We start from the raw sequence: 16709 nt of genomic DNA on the forward strand, positions 1-16709 counted from the left end.
AGAACATGGACCTGGTCTTGGTTAGGGACAAGAAGCCAATTTGGGATGGCAATTTTGCAAAGACAGCTTGAGGTAATGTGAATCAGACTTGTCTTAGGCTATTTTTGGTTGCAAGACTGTAAGAACAGCGGCCTTTGAACGTCTCTCAAAATGCAATGGAGAACCATTATTTTAGAGCCACAGCCAATGCTTCTTTCATGTTGGTCATCTTTCGCCCATAAAGATTTTGTACATGCTTCTTTGGATTTTTTTTCCATACACATAAATACCACTTTATCAAGGGCTTGACGCATGCCGATGATGTTCTCTTGTCTGCTGACTTGCATTACAGCCTACAGTTCAGTAGGTGAGTCTACAGTCATCAAATTTGATGTGGTACCTAAGTTTATTATATCCCCGTCGAACAGTGTGGCTTGCAATAATCTTACAGCTTTGCTGAAATCTCGCTGTAGGCACCATAAAAAAGACTGTGAATTGATTTTTTGGATGTGGAGTTAGGAGTTAAAATCAGAGTATTTTACAAACCTTTGAACAGGATCCAAAATGGACCCAGATATCAGAACCTGACCCTAAAAGGAAGAAGATGAAAAAGAGGGAAAAGCAAAAGAAAAAGACCAAAAAAAGATCTCAGTTCCTTTCATTTGGAGCTACTTTACTATCTTTTACGACTGTACATATACACACAGGAGGCATGAGTCAACACAGCTGGAAAAGGTTACCTATGGAACCTGCAACATGTGATTCACCTTTACCTCATGTGTTTTGAGATGAGGTAACCCATCGTCTTTGTCCCCACTCTCACTCCCCTCCACGTCACCCCTAACAGTTAAACTTTACGTCAACGTTTGTGTCTCGACACCTGCACGTTTACAGCCACTGTGTTTATGGAGTGAGACGTCACTCCCCTTAACTCTGCCAAAACCAAGCCTGGGTAATTACAGTCTTCTCTCCAGCGCGCTCTCAAATGAAACCTCAACATGACACGGTCAAACCGATAGCTACTACAAAGGGTGGAGTGAATGGACGGTCCTGTCTATAAACATATCTGCTGACACATCACTCCTGGGCCATAACAAAAGTTGATGAGAAACTATAATATGTGGCCCGAGGCGCACAAGGAGTCCTGTAATTACATGCATAGGGAAGAGAGAAGAGAAACAACAGCGGCCTGTGTCTCCCAGAGTGCTTCGTCATCAAAAGAAACACAAAGATTCCCGTTGAGTCTTCTGGATAAAAACATGTTTTGTACGGGTCACACTTCTGAGATGAGGCCTAATTGTCTGGCAGAAATATACATGCTGCCTCATCATCTTCAATGTGAGTGTGAGTGTGCAGACAGATTGAATAACACCTTCCTCCTCCTCATCCAGGCCACTGTACAGAAGGTAGGACAGCTTTTCTAGAGGCTGAAATTTCCAATCAATACCCCACAACAGTCTGTAATGAGCAGATTATCCAGGTCAGGATTAGAAAACCTGGCCCAAAACTTATCATACCACCTTAATAAACCCAAGCTACCAGGTCTGTTTGTCTCTGTTTGTGCAGTCCGACAGTCTCCAGGGTCACTGAGAGCAGCTGCAACTTTAGAAAACTAACTTAAAGCCAACTCTGAATCATCAAGCTGCCTTCAAACTCTGTCAAAAAGACTAGAAAACCAAGTTTTCTAGAGATTCTTGATCAGTGTTTGACCATTCAGGTCTCAGTTGAAAGACTTTAGAAGTCCTTCTGTTCATATCTGCAAACAGATTGAATAACAACTTCCTCCTGTCTTCTTCCTCTGCCAGGCCAACTGTCCAGAGGCTGGAACGGCTTATTTAAAGGCTGAAATTTCAAATCAATACCTCAATTGTCTGTAATGAGCGGATTACCCATGGTCAGGATTAGAAAACCTTGCCAAAAACTCATCATCCGACCTCAACAAATCCATGCCACCAGGTCTGTTTGTTCCTGCTTGTGCAGGCCAACTGTCTCCAGGGTCACTGAGAGCAGCTACAACTTCAGAAAACTAATTTGACTGAATTATCCAGCTGCCTTCAACTGCTGTCAAAATGACTAGAAACAAAGTTTTCCAGAGATTCCTGATCATTAATTAACCATTAAGATCACAGATCAAACAGATTTTAGAAGTCCTTTGCTCCTCTCTGCAGACTTTGTTGTTCCTCTCCTCTGTCTTCTTCTTCCTCCTCCAGGCCAACTGTCCAGTGGGTGGGACAGCTTCTCTAGAGGCTGAAATTTCAAATCAATACCACAGCAGTCTGTAATGAGCAGATTAGCGAGGGTCAGGATTAGAAAACCTGAACAAAAACTCATCATCTCACTTCGACCAAGACAAGCCACTAGGTCTGTTTGCTCCTGCTTGTGCAGGCTGACAGTTTCCAGGGTCATTGAGAGCAGTTACAGTCTTCACAGTTTTAAAGGTACAATCAGCAGGCTTTGTTCAGGCTGTTAATAAACACACCAGAAAGATACCAGGACATCGTTTTGGGTTGGTAAAGTGCTCCGAACACAGCAAAATAATGAGAAAAATAAGGAAACACAAGCAGAGGCCAGAATCCCTACAGATACAGACACCAACACATACTTCTAGTCATCCATAAGTGATAAAACTCATGTTAATATTCATCTATAAATTGTTTTTAAGGAAGATACTGCATATCATACCTTTAAGCTGACTCTGAACCATCCAGCTGCCTTCAGTCTCTGTCAAATTTACTTGAAACCAAGTTTTCCAGGGATTCTTGATCATTATTTATCCATTCAGATCTCAGTTTAACTAGATTTCAGAAGTCCTAACCAACTTTTTGGCCTTCACTAGCATTCCTAAACTAGTTTCCAATCCTGTTAAAATCAGTGTTTCCATGTGAATGGGCCTGCCTGGCAACTTTTGTCTCAAACTCTTTCCGTTACACACCTTCCATTATTGGCGTTTCCGCAACTGACACCCTCTCAAGTGGCTTCACACCGACTCATGAATACAAAGTTTCCTCAAGCAAATTTCATGTAAACTAAGCCAAACTGGGATAAAGAGCAGGGTGAAAAGAGAGCCTGAGTTTGGAGAATTTAAGACACACACGTATGCAGACACATGCACAAACACACACTCTCCCCCCACACTCACCCCAGTGAGAGCCCTGCATCGCTGCCTCCACTTGTCTCCGTCACTCTTGGAGAAAATAATGTAAAAACAAAATCACTCCAGTTTCTGTTGGATCAGATTTTCTCCTTCCTTCTCCCGTCGTCTACCTCTTCTCTACAACACTCCAGCTTCCTGCCTCTGCCTCTGAAGACTTCATATCCCGACACGAGGACTTTCAAATCTGGAAGCCCCCTTATTTTCCAGTCCTGTCCTCTCCTCCTCTCTCTTCTCACTTCACTCCACTGTTCCTCTTCTCAGCTTTCCTTCCCTGCTGTCTGCCTTAGCACCGCCTCCCCCTCCTCCTCCTTCTCCTCATTCCTCCCTCCCCTCTCTCACTTTTGTCTGCCAGCCCCCTGCCTCTAGTTTCCCTCTCTTTACACATACACACTCACACACACTACTCTCCTCCCCCTCTTCTCCTTTTAGCCAAAGCTTCATCCATCCCCTTCTCTTTCACACACTATATTCACTGCATCGACACAATCCTGCGTCAGATTGAATGTTTTTAGAAATGTTACCCACTATTTCTGTTCAGTGTGTGCGTGTGTGTGTGTGTGTGTGTGTGTGTGTGTGTGTGTGTGTGTGTGTGAGAAAGCAGAATGGCCCACAGGCATCAGGGGAACCTCTTATCACCCCACAGTTTCCAGCATCTATCCTGTGGCTAAATAACAGTGCAGTTACACCCAATTGTGCAATTATCAAACAACACCGACTCCATCAGGAGCTGCAACCATCACAGAGGGAGGGGGTGGGTCAGTTCACTCAGATGGGGTAAATTACATAACGCGTTTCTGCTCATCGCTGCACACTCCACATGCTCTCATGTGCACAAGAAGGTGAGCAGGTAACAGAAATGAATGAGGGTGAATTGAAGGTGTTTGGAGGTAAAGTTGACAGGCTGATGGTGGAAAGAAATGTGTGTGCATGGTGAGTTAGGCTTCCTGTAGCTATAGTGTAGCTATGTACCTGGAAATCGTTTATTTTCATTATCAATCAGTTGGATATTTCCACCATTTGGTCTTCAGGTGAAGTCACACCCACCTGTGAACTTTCTCAGGATGTTTCTCTTAACAGTGGGTAACACTTATTTCTGCAGATTGGATCAAGATTTGCAATGGGATCAAAATGTACTTCAATTTCTATACATGAAATTTTCTATTTATTGTAAACCTTTTAATCTCCAGAAAATGTTCCCCAACAGCTCAAACCTCTGTTCTAAATGTAAAACACACGTGATCACACCCAGATATTTTGGAAAAATGTTAATTCTGTGATCTAAGAGGTTACCTGTAAACAGTTTGAACTGTCTTTTTTGTTTTATTTGTGAAACCATACTTTTGGGTAATCTTTTTGATGCGTGCACCAAATCTCTTTTAATAATTCTTTTATTTTTGGCTAAAAAGTGTTTCTTGCTGCAATGATCTGCTCCACAGGAAACACCAGCATTGTTTCCAACAGAAACTCTGACTCACTTGTCCCTGGATCTTAATCGTTGATTACTCAATCTGTTTGTGGTATTTATTTATTTATTTACTGCTAAAATTCCTATATGATTTATCTCTCAGAATGTTTTTTTTTTAATCAGTGCTGGTTGTTGGTTTGGGGTTGGATTTTTCTGTTCTGAATTTTTTTGTCTCTCATTTTGCTGTTACTGTTGAAGGGTGTGTTTATATGTGTTATATTTAAAATTTCTTAAATAAATAAATAGATAAAAACATTGCAGCTAGAAGACATAAAAGTATCTAGTACTGTCTAGTACTTGTTTTGCTTGACTAACAGTCCAAACCTCAAGGACATTTAACATAACACTGAAATTATATAAAACAAAGAATAGCAGCAAATCCTTGCATTTGCTGCTTTTTGCTTGCAGCTGGCTGGATGGATGTCATTGCCAGACTGTTGGTCAGTCCACAACTTTGACTTAAAACTCCAGAAATCTCTCAACAACTATTGGATGAATTACCATGGTATTTTTGTAGAGATACTCATGGTCCTCAGGGGATGAATCCTAATGACTCAGGTGATGTCCTGACTTTTCCTCTAGCACCTCCATGAGGTTTACATATGTGGTTTTCACATTTCAGTTTGTCCAGCATATTAGTTTATGACCAAATACCTGCATCAACCTCAGCTGCACTTTGTTTTTAGTGCTGATTAACAAATGTTTAGCACACTGAGCTAAAGTAGTTAACATGGTAAATATGCTAATCATACAGGAGCATGTTAGCAGGCTGATGTTAGCAGTTAGCTCAGAGCACAGCTGTGCATAAGTGCACAGAGTCACTAGCATGGCTGTTAAAACATTATTTGTTCATCAGAACAGTTAAATCGTTCAATTGTTTTTCCGTCAATTCATCATTTGATTAATGCACTAATTGTCGGAGCACTGAGCAACCTATAAATCACACACACTGCTCTGCTTAGCGGTACACAACACTTTAGCTTTATTGTTGTGTGCTTCCATGGAAAACCAGTAGGAGGGCTGAGTAATGTTGGAGGAGTGTGTGTGTGTGTGTGTGTGTGTGTGTATTTTCTCTCTCTTTCCTGGAACTTCCCTGTACCTCCCTGTGAGTCCCACGGCGGTACAACAAGTGAGAAGAGAGTTCACTTGTGCTCTCTGACTTGGCACTTTACTGCCATTAACACGGCCCACCTCTCCATGCTGAAAATACAACACCAGAAAGCTTTTCAGCCCTTTATGTGCATGTGTGCATCAGTGAGTGTGTGTGTGAGTGTGTCTGTGAGTCAGCAGAGCTTCTATTTCAGCCTATAAAGGTAATACTAACTTACAAACTGAGTGTACCCGTTCAGTGTAACATGTCAAACCCTTGCATGAGTCAGCACAGAGTGGGCGGCTGAATGTGACGTTAAAAAAAAGAAAAGTTTAAATTTGTTTATTAAGTGGACTTTTAGATGAATGAAGCTTATCATATGCACACTGCTTTTTCTCTTTCTGTATCACTCACATCATGTTTTTTCTCATTTCACCCCTCATTTATTTAGTTGTCTGTCTGCTAGCTGCCAAACAACCTGAACAGGTAACTGATGAGGGACAACAAACCTTTGGATTTGTGTTTTGAGTTTCAGAAAAACAACACTTTAACGCTGTTAAATATCATACACCTGCATTCAGTCTTCCCATATTGATTTATTTTTTGTGAGTAAAGTACATCAAAAAACTTCACAAACTTTGGCTTTTATGTACAATTTTACCTAATTAAATTATTTGACATAATCCATCAAATCAAGCTAACGTGAAGCTACAATGGCTGTGGTGCTGCAGGGCTATGTGAACCGACCCAGACCGAGACTTTTGACTTCTGTTTAACATAGCCAGCAATAGTGGCCGGTTAAAGGTCGATAACTTTGTCATGTGGTACCGGGCAGTTGGCATACAGCATATAAGAGTTTCTTAGAGCTCCTGGAAACAGCTCTGCCTTCTGCATAAGACTGAGCTGAAACATAAAAGTTGCAGCCTGTAAAACCAAAAACAAAGGGCTGAAAGAAAAACTCTCTGGAGAGCTGAGGAGAACTGCAGAGTCAGGTGATAATTATCTGTCTTCATCATAACAATGATGCCCTTCACATTACATATAGTCAATTTATCCATTGTTGACAGAAAAATATGAATTAGTGCAGCCCTAACTTGTAAGAAACATGTATCAACCCAAAAATAAGGGGCTGAGTAGGACTTTGTAGTTCTTTGTTTTTTGAAAGTGACCTTGCCGAGGCAGGCGGCGGGTATCGTTATGGGACAGCTAATGAAGGAAGGGGACAGCTGGGCTGGGACAGGCTGAGCTGGACTAGAGGAAAGACGGAGGGCGGAGGAGACAGCAGATCTGTAATGGAGACGGTGGAAAGAAGAGAGGAAGACAGCTGCTGCTGTGTTGACCACACAATATTATCACCCCACATATCTTACAAACACCGTCCTTCACCGAGAGGCCTTGAGCTGATAGAAAAGATAAGGATTCGGTGTTGTGTGGCTGCTCAGGGCTGGAAAACAAACAAAAATGCAGACGGACACTACTGAGTTGAAAGGAGGGAGCACTATATATTATGTTTTGAGGAAGAAAATTAGATTTGTGGCAGAAGTAAACCAACAAACACACCATCCCTGAGTCTTTTGCTGTCACCCAGCCACCGTATGGAACAACATGGGTTCAGCCGCAAATTCCTGACCCCCGACCCCTCATCTCCTCTGTCTCTACTCCCTCCTCCTCCCCCCTGTGTCACACACTCCAACTGCCATCCATCTCCAAACCCAATCCCTAATCGGACACTTCAAAGACGGAGGCCAAGACCCCCATTTCCATAAATGTGTGTGTGTCTGTGTGACAAAGTGACCACAGCGGGTCACTCCAAACTGAGCCCACACCACCAAGTCAGACTATTGATCAATGTCCCAGACTCCCCGAAAGACATGAGGGAGAAAAGAACAACACCATCAGGGCGGGAGAGACGGAGAGAACAAGAGCAGTAGGAGGAGAGGGGGACGCTTGAGTCAGCACATATTGAAGGTCAGCGGCATCAGAGAAGGGTTTTGTCTGCTGCAGAGGGTGTTTTATTTTTGTGTGTGGTTCTTTTACCTCAGAGTGTCGTCCAGTGTACTCCTCCTGGAGGTCTGGGGGAGACAGGGAAATAGCAGAGGGTTCTCATCCCAGGACCTCGCTCCTCTCTCAGCTTCTCCTCCAGCAGTCTGTCCTGAGGGGAAATACAGAGCGTTAATGTTAATGTTGACTCAAAATTACACTCATGTTTGCAACATTTATACTATATTAAACCTGCAAGAAATGCCTTTTGCGGCCACTTGGGGTCAGTGCGAACAACATTATTATTCATTCAAACTTGTGTTTCTGGCCTCCTGACAAACTTAAGACCAATATTCACTCTCTTTTAGCTCTGTTTTTGGTCTCCACCACCAACTCCTGAAGGGAAAATCTGACTCTTTAACTGTTAAATGCTCCACTATGCTGTGTCTGTCTGCTGGGTAGGTAGTGTATTGTGGGTTTTTGGAGCTTTTTCACTCAAAACAGCTGCTGTGAACATCGCCATGAGAGCAGTGAGAGTGAACAAAAAACAGTTAAATTGTAGCCAAATGGCTAAACAATAAGCTAAAGACAAGTGGAGCTGCAGATTTGTGAGAATAAGTCTCTGCATGTTTATCACTATGAGCACATCCTTTGACACTGTCAAACTCTTTTCACAATATTGGTGACATCTGATGTCACATTAGGTGCATTGTTATTACATAGAATATTTATTTATAGATGCTTTAGGTATTAACAGATGCTGAATGGTTACGGTGCCGACCATGAACCGCCATATGCCTGGTTTGATTCTGGCCAGTAACCTCTGTTGCATTCCTCATCTCTTTTTCTCCCCATTTCCTGTCATCTCTCTACTGTCCACTGCCAAATAAACACACAAAATGCCCCAACCCCCACCCCAAAATAAAGCTGACTTATTTTAAGCCTTAAGAGTTAGCCACCCTTCCCCCAGGCTAATGTTAAACTAATGTTTCCATACGTGACACAAGATGGAAAGAGGTTTGAGAGACTGCAGTAACATATGTTAGACATACAGCTGTGAGGACATCTTCAGTCTTACACATTGGAAATGTAGTCAGTCTGTATGTAAATAAATGCCCTTTCATAATTTGTAGCAGAGCAGGGTCAGATTTCGTTGCAGTTTGTGTCTACGTCCATCAACAGCAGCAGCCCACACCACGATAATTACTAAAGCAAGTGCAATAGGATTTTAGGGATTTTCTGACAATCATCATCTTGGTATATACACTTATTTTGAGCACCCACAGGCAAAAACATAAATCTGCACCTATGTTGTCAGTCGTTTTCAATTTGACTGAAGAAACTACTGAAACGATATGAATTCTGATGCTGTTGCTCGATCGTGCCGTGTTGTTTAGTCTGAATTTACCCAGAATTCCCAGCAAATTAGTTCTACTTATGAGAGTCAAGATTTAACAATAGAAAAACTTTGTGTAGCTGATGAATTTAGAAGTCTATCTCAACTCTGACTGTTAGTCAGAGTCTGTCTGTGTGAAGCTGGTGCCTGAACAAACATCCACATGCAAATGAAAAATACAATTAAAAATGACCCAAATTCTAGCAGGAAAATCAGATACTTTGAGAAACTATTTTTTAATACAAACATTTGCCTTATTTTCACATAGTAAACATATATATATGTATGAATGTGAGACTGTGTTTGCATGTGTTTCCAGCTTCTAAATGAAAACCAACAATAACCCATCAAACTGGGTGAAAGGATAATAAGGAGGAAATTTTAAATGGAAAAGGAGGTAACACAGCAGGAGAGCTTGGTGATAAATTGATTTAGGTGATTATGTAACATCCTGAATTATCTTAAATTGTGTTTCCTGATTTGATGAGCTGCATATGAAAACAAATCTCAGAGCTGACTTCAGATGAGTAAAAAAAGCAATCAATTTCTGTGTATTTGCTCGTCAAATTCACATTACTACTGTTTTTCTTTCTCAAAATATTCCTGTGCATAAATATCTTATTGTTAAATCACAGTATAGTCTATATTGACGAGGTATTTAGTCAAAAAAAACCCTCTGAAGTTTGATTTGGCACATCCTGGTTTCCAGTAACAGAAAACATAAGCGCTTTTCTTCTGTTTGCACACTGCAGGCTTTTATCTTCTTTTCCCAAAAATGCTAATTCAGCCTCCGTTTTTCATTTATGCTTTTTTTTATCGTCTGATCTCAGCCTGTCTTTCTCTCTGCTTCCTCTCCACTCTCTACACAAGCAGCCGATGAGGTAATCAGTCAGCTTGTTACAGTCTGATAAGTGATACGATACGAGTATTGATTTTGGCCCCTATGTCCCAGTGCAGGGGTCAGTCCTGCCACATCGCCCGGCTGCCAGGCCGAGCCTCAGAGCTGCTTTCAGGAACCACAGACAGATGCTGACTGGGCTCTTTCACAGCTATTGTCACAGACAGACAGACTGTAGCGTTATGGACAGTCACGCTGACAGATTTTCCTTTGCAGAAAAAGTATTGTCAAGGCAAATTGTGTCAGCTGGAGTTGGATGCTGTGGTTTGGCTGCAAAGAGAATCAGCTATTCCGGTCAAACTTTGATCAAGAATGGATGAAAACATCATACGGCTCCCACATGAACGACGGTTATATCTCTCTAAATTTTAATGACCTTACTCCGGATTATAAGATAGAGAAACATCGCAGTGCATTGTTTTCTCGTCAAACACAATGCAGAAGCTCAACCATTTTTCCAACATCCATCAAATGAGATGCTAAGAAAAGCTAATTTCATTTGGAAAACAACATAATGCATGACCTTTTAAAATAAATCAATATAATCCATTTAATTCTGACAAATGATCACATAAAACATCATTATTGATCAACATCTAGAGTTCCTTAAAGCTCTAATGCAGCTGATGTTTTTAAGACTCTCAAATAGCATCGATATGGAGCAAACATGAAATGAAGTCATGTGCTGGTCTGTGTCTGTCAACAGAAAATCTCTCAAATTCATGAATGGTTTTCCGTAAAATCTGGAGGTAAGTTGGGCTTCGGGCCGAGGAGGTACGACTGATTAAAGTGGCAATCAGGATCTGGGATTTCTGCCATTAGATGATTATTGTGTTTCAGCCATTTGAGGCCTGATTTGATGGCCACGTGCCTCGTATTTGTTACTGTGAACACCAGTGAGACACGGCCTGATTGTTTGAAACTGAGCACGGGGCAAAGATATCCTAACAGGGAGCCCCTCAGGAGGGCAGATGGTCAGGGTCTTCCCTAAGGGATACAGGGGAAGGATGAGGGTGGAATTGTAAGATAACAAGATGGGGGTTAAGTTTATTCAGATGCTCCCCACCCCCTTAAAAACACCATCCAATAGCTGTTGAGATATTTTAGTTTGGGCTCGGGATATCAGGAAAAACTGAAAGTAAATGTTGTATACAGCATCTTTAAATAAATATTTCCAGAATAATGGTCTGTCACCATGTCAGTAAATTTAAACTACCGCTTAAACTACGGACTTCAACGTTTATTCAAAGTTCAGCAGCAGAAATTACTTTTGCACTCCATAACTTTCCAGACATGGTAACATGTCCCCTGATGGTAATTTGTATCAAGTGAAGTAAATATCCCCCTCAGTCTTTTGTCCTTGAAGCTCAGAAGAGTTTTTATTTCAGGTGGTAAAGAAAAATATCACTGGCTTTTTAAATTGTTTTTGTTTTGCTCCGTGGTCTCAGATTGGGTGTTGAGAATCGTGGAATTTCACTGTTAACCTCGCTGTTGTCCAAAGTGTTGGACAAAATGACTGACACTTGCCATCCCTCCAGCCATGCAGTGTGTGTGTCGAAAAGGAAAGATTTACAGTGATTTGCGGATACAGGCACATGTGCTGCACTGTAGGCACACACATGCACATGCATGCACACATGAGCACATAAATCTGACCCAGGCCGGACTGTGGTCAGCTTTACATTTTTTAATTTTGATAAAACCCACTTCAAGGCCGAAACACATGACCTGTGATATCGGCAGAAGCCCATGAACACATGCACGTAGACACACAAACATACACACACATTTTCCATGCACTATCTCTAATCAGGAGATGACATCTCACCCTGTATGATGGGCTGATATGGACCCAAGGGTGCAGATTAGATAGAGATTTTTAATCCTTTAGATCACTGGTGGATAGATTACATCGCTATAGCAGCATATGTCCTCACCGCGGGGACCACACTTTATGTGAGTACAATGACACTATGATTTAGGGTCGCCCACAGGGTGCTGCAGCATTAACTTCAGCTCAGGGTGTTATTAAGGTTATGCAGCATGTGTGTGCCTTGAGTTCACTTTGTTAATCAACCTGCTTCTCACAGTATAGTTATTGGGTTACTCCAGGTCTCCACTGTGTTTCAGCGCTCTGCTGATGAGGGGGGAGTAAAGGAGGGTGAAGGAGAAAGTAGCTGTCGTCACACAAAAGGCGTGGCTAAATCTGTGCCAAGGTGACTTTTGCAGAATGAAACAAGAGAGAAATATTCAGTTCAGGCCTGAAAGAAGCAGAAACACATGAACACACATATTAGCCGTATATGGGTGTAGGGACAGAGTCACATGTTGTGTTATGTCATATTAAATTACCACATTAATATACTGTGTATAATTAAATAATGCATTTTATAAGAAACGGTGCAAAGATGAAATGCAACTAGAGATGCAATTAAACATCATTTTGGATTAATCTGCCAATAAATTTCTTGAGTGATTGTTTTAGCGTTTTGACTATAAAATGTGAAGAATTAATGAAAAATGTTCTTCAAAGTTCAGTCCAAGGTGACGTCTTCAGATGTCTTGTTTAGTCAGACCGACAGTCCAAAACAGAGATGTTCTGATACCATTTTTTTCCTTTCTGATACCGATTACCACACCTGAACTCTGTTATCAGCCGATAAAGAACCGTTCTGATATCAGTGGGTTAAAAATATGTTTATTTATTTATATTTTTAACAGCTGTATACTTCTAACCCATGTATGATGTGATATGCCATCATTACTGTACGACTTGGCTCAACTAAAACCCCTTGTTAAACAAATACAGACACTGAATGCCATACCACATGACTTCATCATCCTAGGAAAAAAAATGTTGTGCAGGATGCTGCTGAGGTGGCAGCGTCCCGTTACAGGATTAATAAATTGTGTGGTATTGGATTGGTGCACAGACGTGTACTCGCCTGACACCACTTACTGATACCAGCATTTTAGGCCATTTCACAGGCTGATACCAGAACAACCCTCGTCCAAAATCCACGGATATTAAATGAAAAATGATATAAAACAGAGAAAAGTAGTGAATCCTCACATTTCAGCAGATGAAACAAGCGAATGTTTCCTTGGAAAATGGAAAAATGTTTTATCAACTATTAAAATAGTCATAATATATTCTAAATTTATTTTCTGTTAAATAATCGTTTAAACAACTAATTTCTTAAGCTTTTAAAAAAAGGAATATTTGTTTTTGAATAACATAACATATAAATCATAACACTTGATCACACTGATGCAAAAACTTGGCAAATGCAACTTTGACATAAAGCTAATCTTCTCAGTGATTTGCAGCATTTCCCACAATAACCAAATAGAAAACTGAAACAATTAATCGATCAGTTGTTTGAGAGATATTTTAATTACGTTGGGTTCACGCATGCTTGACGTGTATCTGCCACGTGATTTGATCTGCTCGAAATTTGAATGGGTTCCTCCTTGTCCCATACTGCGCCCTTCCACCAAGTTTCATGAAAATCGGGTCACTAGTTTTTCCATCAATCCAGCTGACAATGACAAAAACAAACAAACAAACTGAACTGAAACCTTGGTGGCTGCGATAATAATCAAGAAATGAAAATAAGGTGCATCTCTAGCCTGTTGCAACCAGAGGGATTTCAGTGATAGCTACCTATGTCTAAATTGAAAACTAATTCCTATCATCTCGCAGTATAAACTGTATATTGTCATATTACTCCTCCCCAGACATATCTGTTTAATAATGGAGCTGTCAGTCCACAGCGCAGTCTCTACTCCAGCTCCAGAATAGAATCAATGGGAATAGTAAAACACTTCCCAGGAATAGAGCACACAGGTAATGCAGTTTCTGTGTTATCTCTCTTTCCATTTTGGCTGTCATTAAGCGAACACTCGTATCGTACTCTGTGCCCGGCACTTTGCCGGCTGCCGCTGTCGTTTTTCCAAGAAAGTGGAAAGCTGCTTTGTTGCCATAATATGCCCTGTGTGATGCTTGGCCCACTTTCCAGCCTGCTTTCATTGTGTAAGCACACATACATAAAACATGATTTGCTGCTTCAATTTCTGACTTTTATTCAGCAGGGATTTGGTGGCAGACAACATCAGAGCCATGAAAAGCAGAGCGGAGCAGCGGCGAAATGCAACTCTCCCTCTGATCCTCGCAGCGAGGGAGGGAGGGAGGGAAAGACAGTGAGAGAGAGGGAGAGAAAGAGTTGGCTTCGTTACAGAGAACAAGGTTTAATCACTGACCTCTAGACTTACAACTGAAGACAAATGGCCATGATTAATGAGAGCCATTCATCTTATAGGTTAAGAAAAAAGAAACAACAATAGGAACTGCATTTGCTCGTGCTGCTCTGATAGATCTATCTGCTGTATATATTAAACTCCAGTCCTGTTAGTTTGAACCTCGCTTCTGATCAAGGAGCTCAGGTCAGGCTCGGTGTAGATCCACTGCTGTTCACTAGAGGGCAGCCTGTCTGAGTCTGGCAGCTGTGAAAATGACTGTTTTAGATTATAAACTGTTCTGAAAGTCAGGGAAACACTGTTGTTACAACAAATAATAGAAGAAATGACTGATTCTAATACATCATGTACAGAAACTTGGCCCTTTCTGTCACTTTTATCCAACAATGTTTTATCCAAAAAAAAGTAGAAATTGTAACTGAGACAGTGGTGGAAGAAGAAGTGGTGGAGATATTTTACTGGAGTAAAATTAGTATTATCAGCAAAATGTATTTACATATTAAAAGTAAAGATGTTTTTTTCTGCAGGACACTTGCATACAATCACATAGAATATTATTAGATTAGATTGTTAATACTCAGGCATCAGTGTGTAAACAGGAGCTGGTTTAACTATTGTTTACCAAACTAAGAGTCTGACCCTTCAAAAAGGGTCACAAGATAAATTTGAGGGGTCATGAAATAATTAATGAGAGCTGGGAAGGGGGAAAAAAACAAAAACAAAGTTCTGCTGCACAAATCTGTATTACTTTTTTTAACTTTTCTCAAAGTTTTGCCTTTTTAGTCAAATATTAGATTTTACATCTCTGGGTCTTTGAACGGTTATTTAAATAAAACCATCTGAAAGGTTTAGGCAGAAATCATCCTTAGACATAGGACTGGGAGACAGAACTGAAAAAAATAACAAGCTAAAATGTTTATTTTCAGTCAATATAGATCATAATTCATTTTAATGACCTATTTTTATAACTAATACTAAATATAGTAATTGGAGCTGTCAGATAAATGCAGTGAAGAAAAATACGTTTACCTCTGAGATGTAGGGGAGTAGAAGTATACTGTTTAATTTAAATACTCAAACTACATCAAAATTGTACATAATCAGGTCATTAATCATCTAATCGGCATTAATAATGTATCCATTTAAAAATGTATTAACCAATAATGTATGTTTTGTGTACTATTTCTCCAGACCACACAGGTTTGGTTTGGTCTGCCTTGTCAGTCTAATCTGACATTATTTTGAACCATTTGTTAAATAAAAACTGGCGGACAAGGGCAGGAATTCTGAGTGAGAGCCGTCTTGATTTATCATTCTGCTTGTTTAAATTGTTTGTGCTTCATGAATTATTGTTTCACATAACCAATGTACTGCTAAAATTGTTTAAATAAAACTTAACTGAGAAAAACACGTGTATCTGATTAATTCTAAATGATTAATCAATTATTTTTTATATACATGTTCAACTATGGGTTAAGGAAAATGCACAAACTTTGCAACCTTAATGCAGGTACAGTGCTTGAGTAAATGTTTTTCCGCCAGAGGAGAATGACCTCATCATGCACAGTCCTCAGTCCTGCCTGAAGTGAAACGACTAATCAATACCCTCCTCCTCTGTAATGTAGCTCTAAGTTTTCAGATCTTGAGTCATCCTCCTCGGCGGCCAGATTAGATGAGATGACATGAGATCGGAGGGGGTGGGGGGGCGGCAGCAGCAGCAGCAACAAATCACCACGACGACGTCAAATCTATCTCTGTAACCAATCTTACGGGCAGCAGCTGATGCTCGGACAGAGCTGCACACAATCAACCTATCCTATGAGTTTCTTAGAAAAGAAGATGATCTTGCATGTTCGTGGACAGCTGATGAATAATGAGCCTTCTGTGGGGAAGCTGTGAGATGTGGGCAGGAGGAGCAGAAGTAGAATGCACAGAGGAAATAAAGAGACCAGGAGGAAATTAACAAATGAGAAGGAAAAAGGGACGGCAGGGAAGTTTTCGTTTAGCATTTTAGCATTTCAACCGCAGCCAGAGCCAAAGCTTTGTCTTGGCTTTTGTTGGTCTCCAGCTCTATCAGCCTGGCTCTGTTGTCTGGAGGATGTGAATCATCTCTTTTCATTCACACACTTTGTCTCCTCTCATATTATTCTCCCCGTCTTTAGCTTTTCTCACATTATTTCAAACACGTTTCTGTGCTCGGATTCTGTCTTCCTCAGCTCAAAGGAGAGGGAACAGAGTGTGCACGGGGAAGCTGCCACAGGGCGAGGCGGCGGGGGGGCTGCCAGACGAGAGATCTGCACATATTTCACAGAAACACACTGAAGCACCTGTCAGCATCTGGCTGCACTTGAACTGCGCACTGAACTTAAACACAGAGAAAGCTGAAATGAGACAAACAGCACGAGAGCCGGCGCTGTCACGCTTCACGCCAGCTGCAGAAAATTGAAAGATTTTTGTCTATTGTGTTTCACCACCCGTGAAAACAGC

General features: G+C 41.0%; 1 protein-coding gene across 3 annotated transcripts in view; it reads right to left on the reverse strand.

The window, feature by feature from the left end:
* The window catches only part of lzts2a (leucine zipper, putative tumor suppressor 2a), a 56919-nt gene that overhangs the window by 22862 nt on the left and 17348 nt on the right, over window positions 1-16709 (reverse strand). Inside the window, exon 2 of one of the 3 annotated variants that reach the window (XM_084736023.1) lies at window positions 7726-7835. The gene's annotated coding sequence lies outside the window, so the exon portion shown is untranslated. Of the gene's footprint in view, window positions 1-3118; window positions 3395-7725; window positions 7841-16709 lie in introns of those variants that run through there. The other 2 variants (XM_084736020.1, XM_084736022.1) reach the window with 2 other exon arrangements.

This window comes from Lutjanus erythropterus, chromosome 14 (genome assembly GCF_056507025.1).
Source record: "Lutjanus erythropterus isolate fLutEry1 chromosome 14, fLutEry1.hap2, whole genome shotgun sequence".
NCBI lineage: Eukaryota > Metazoa > Chordata > Actinopteri > Lutjaniformes > Lutjanidae > Lutjanus > Lutjanus erythropterus.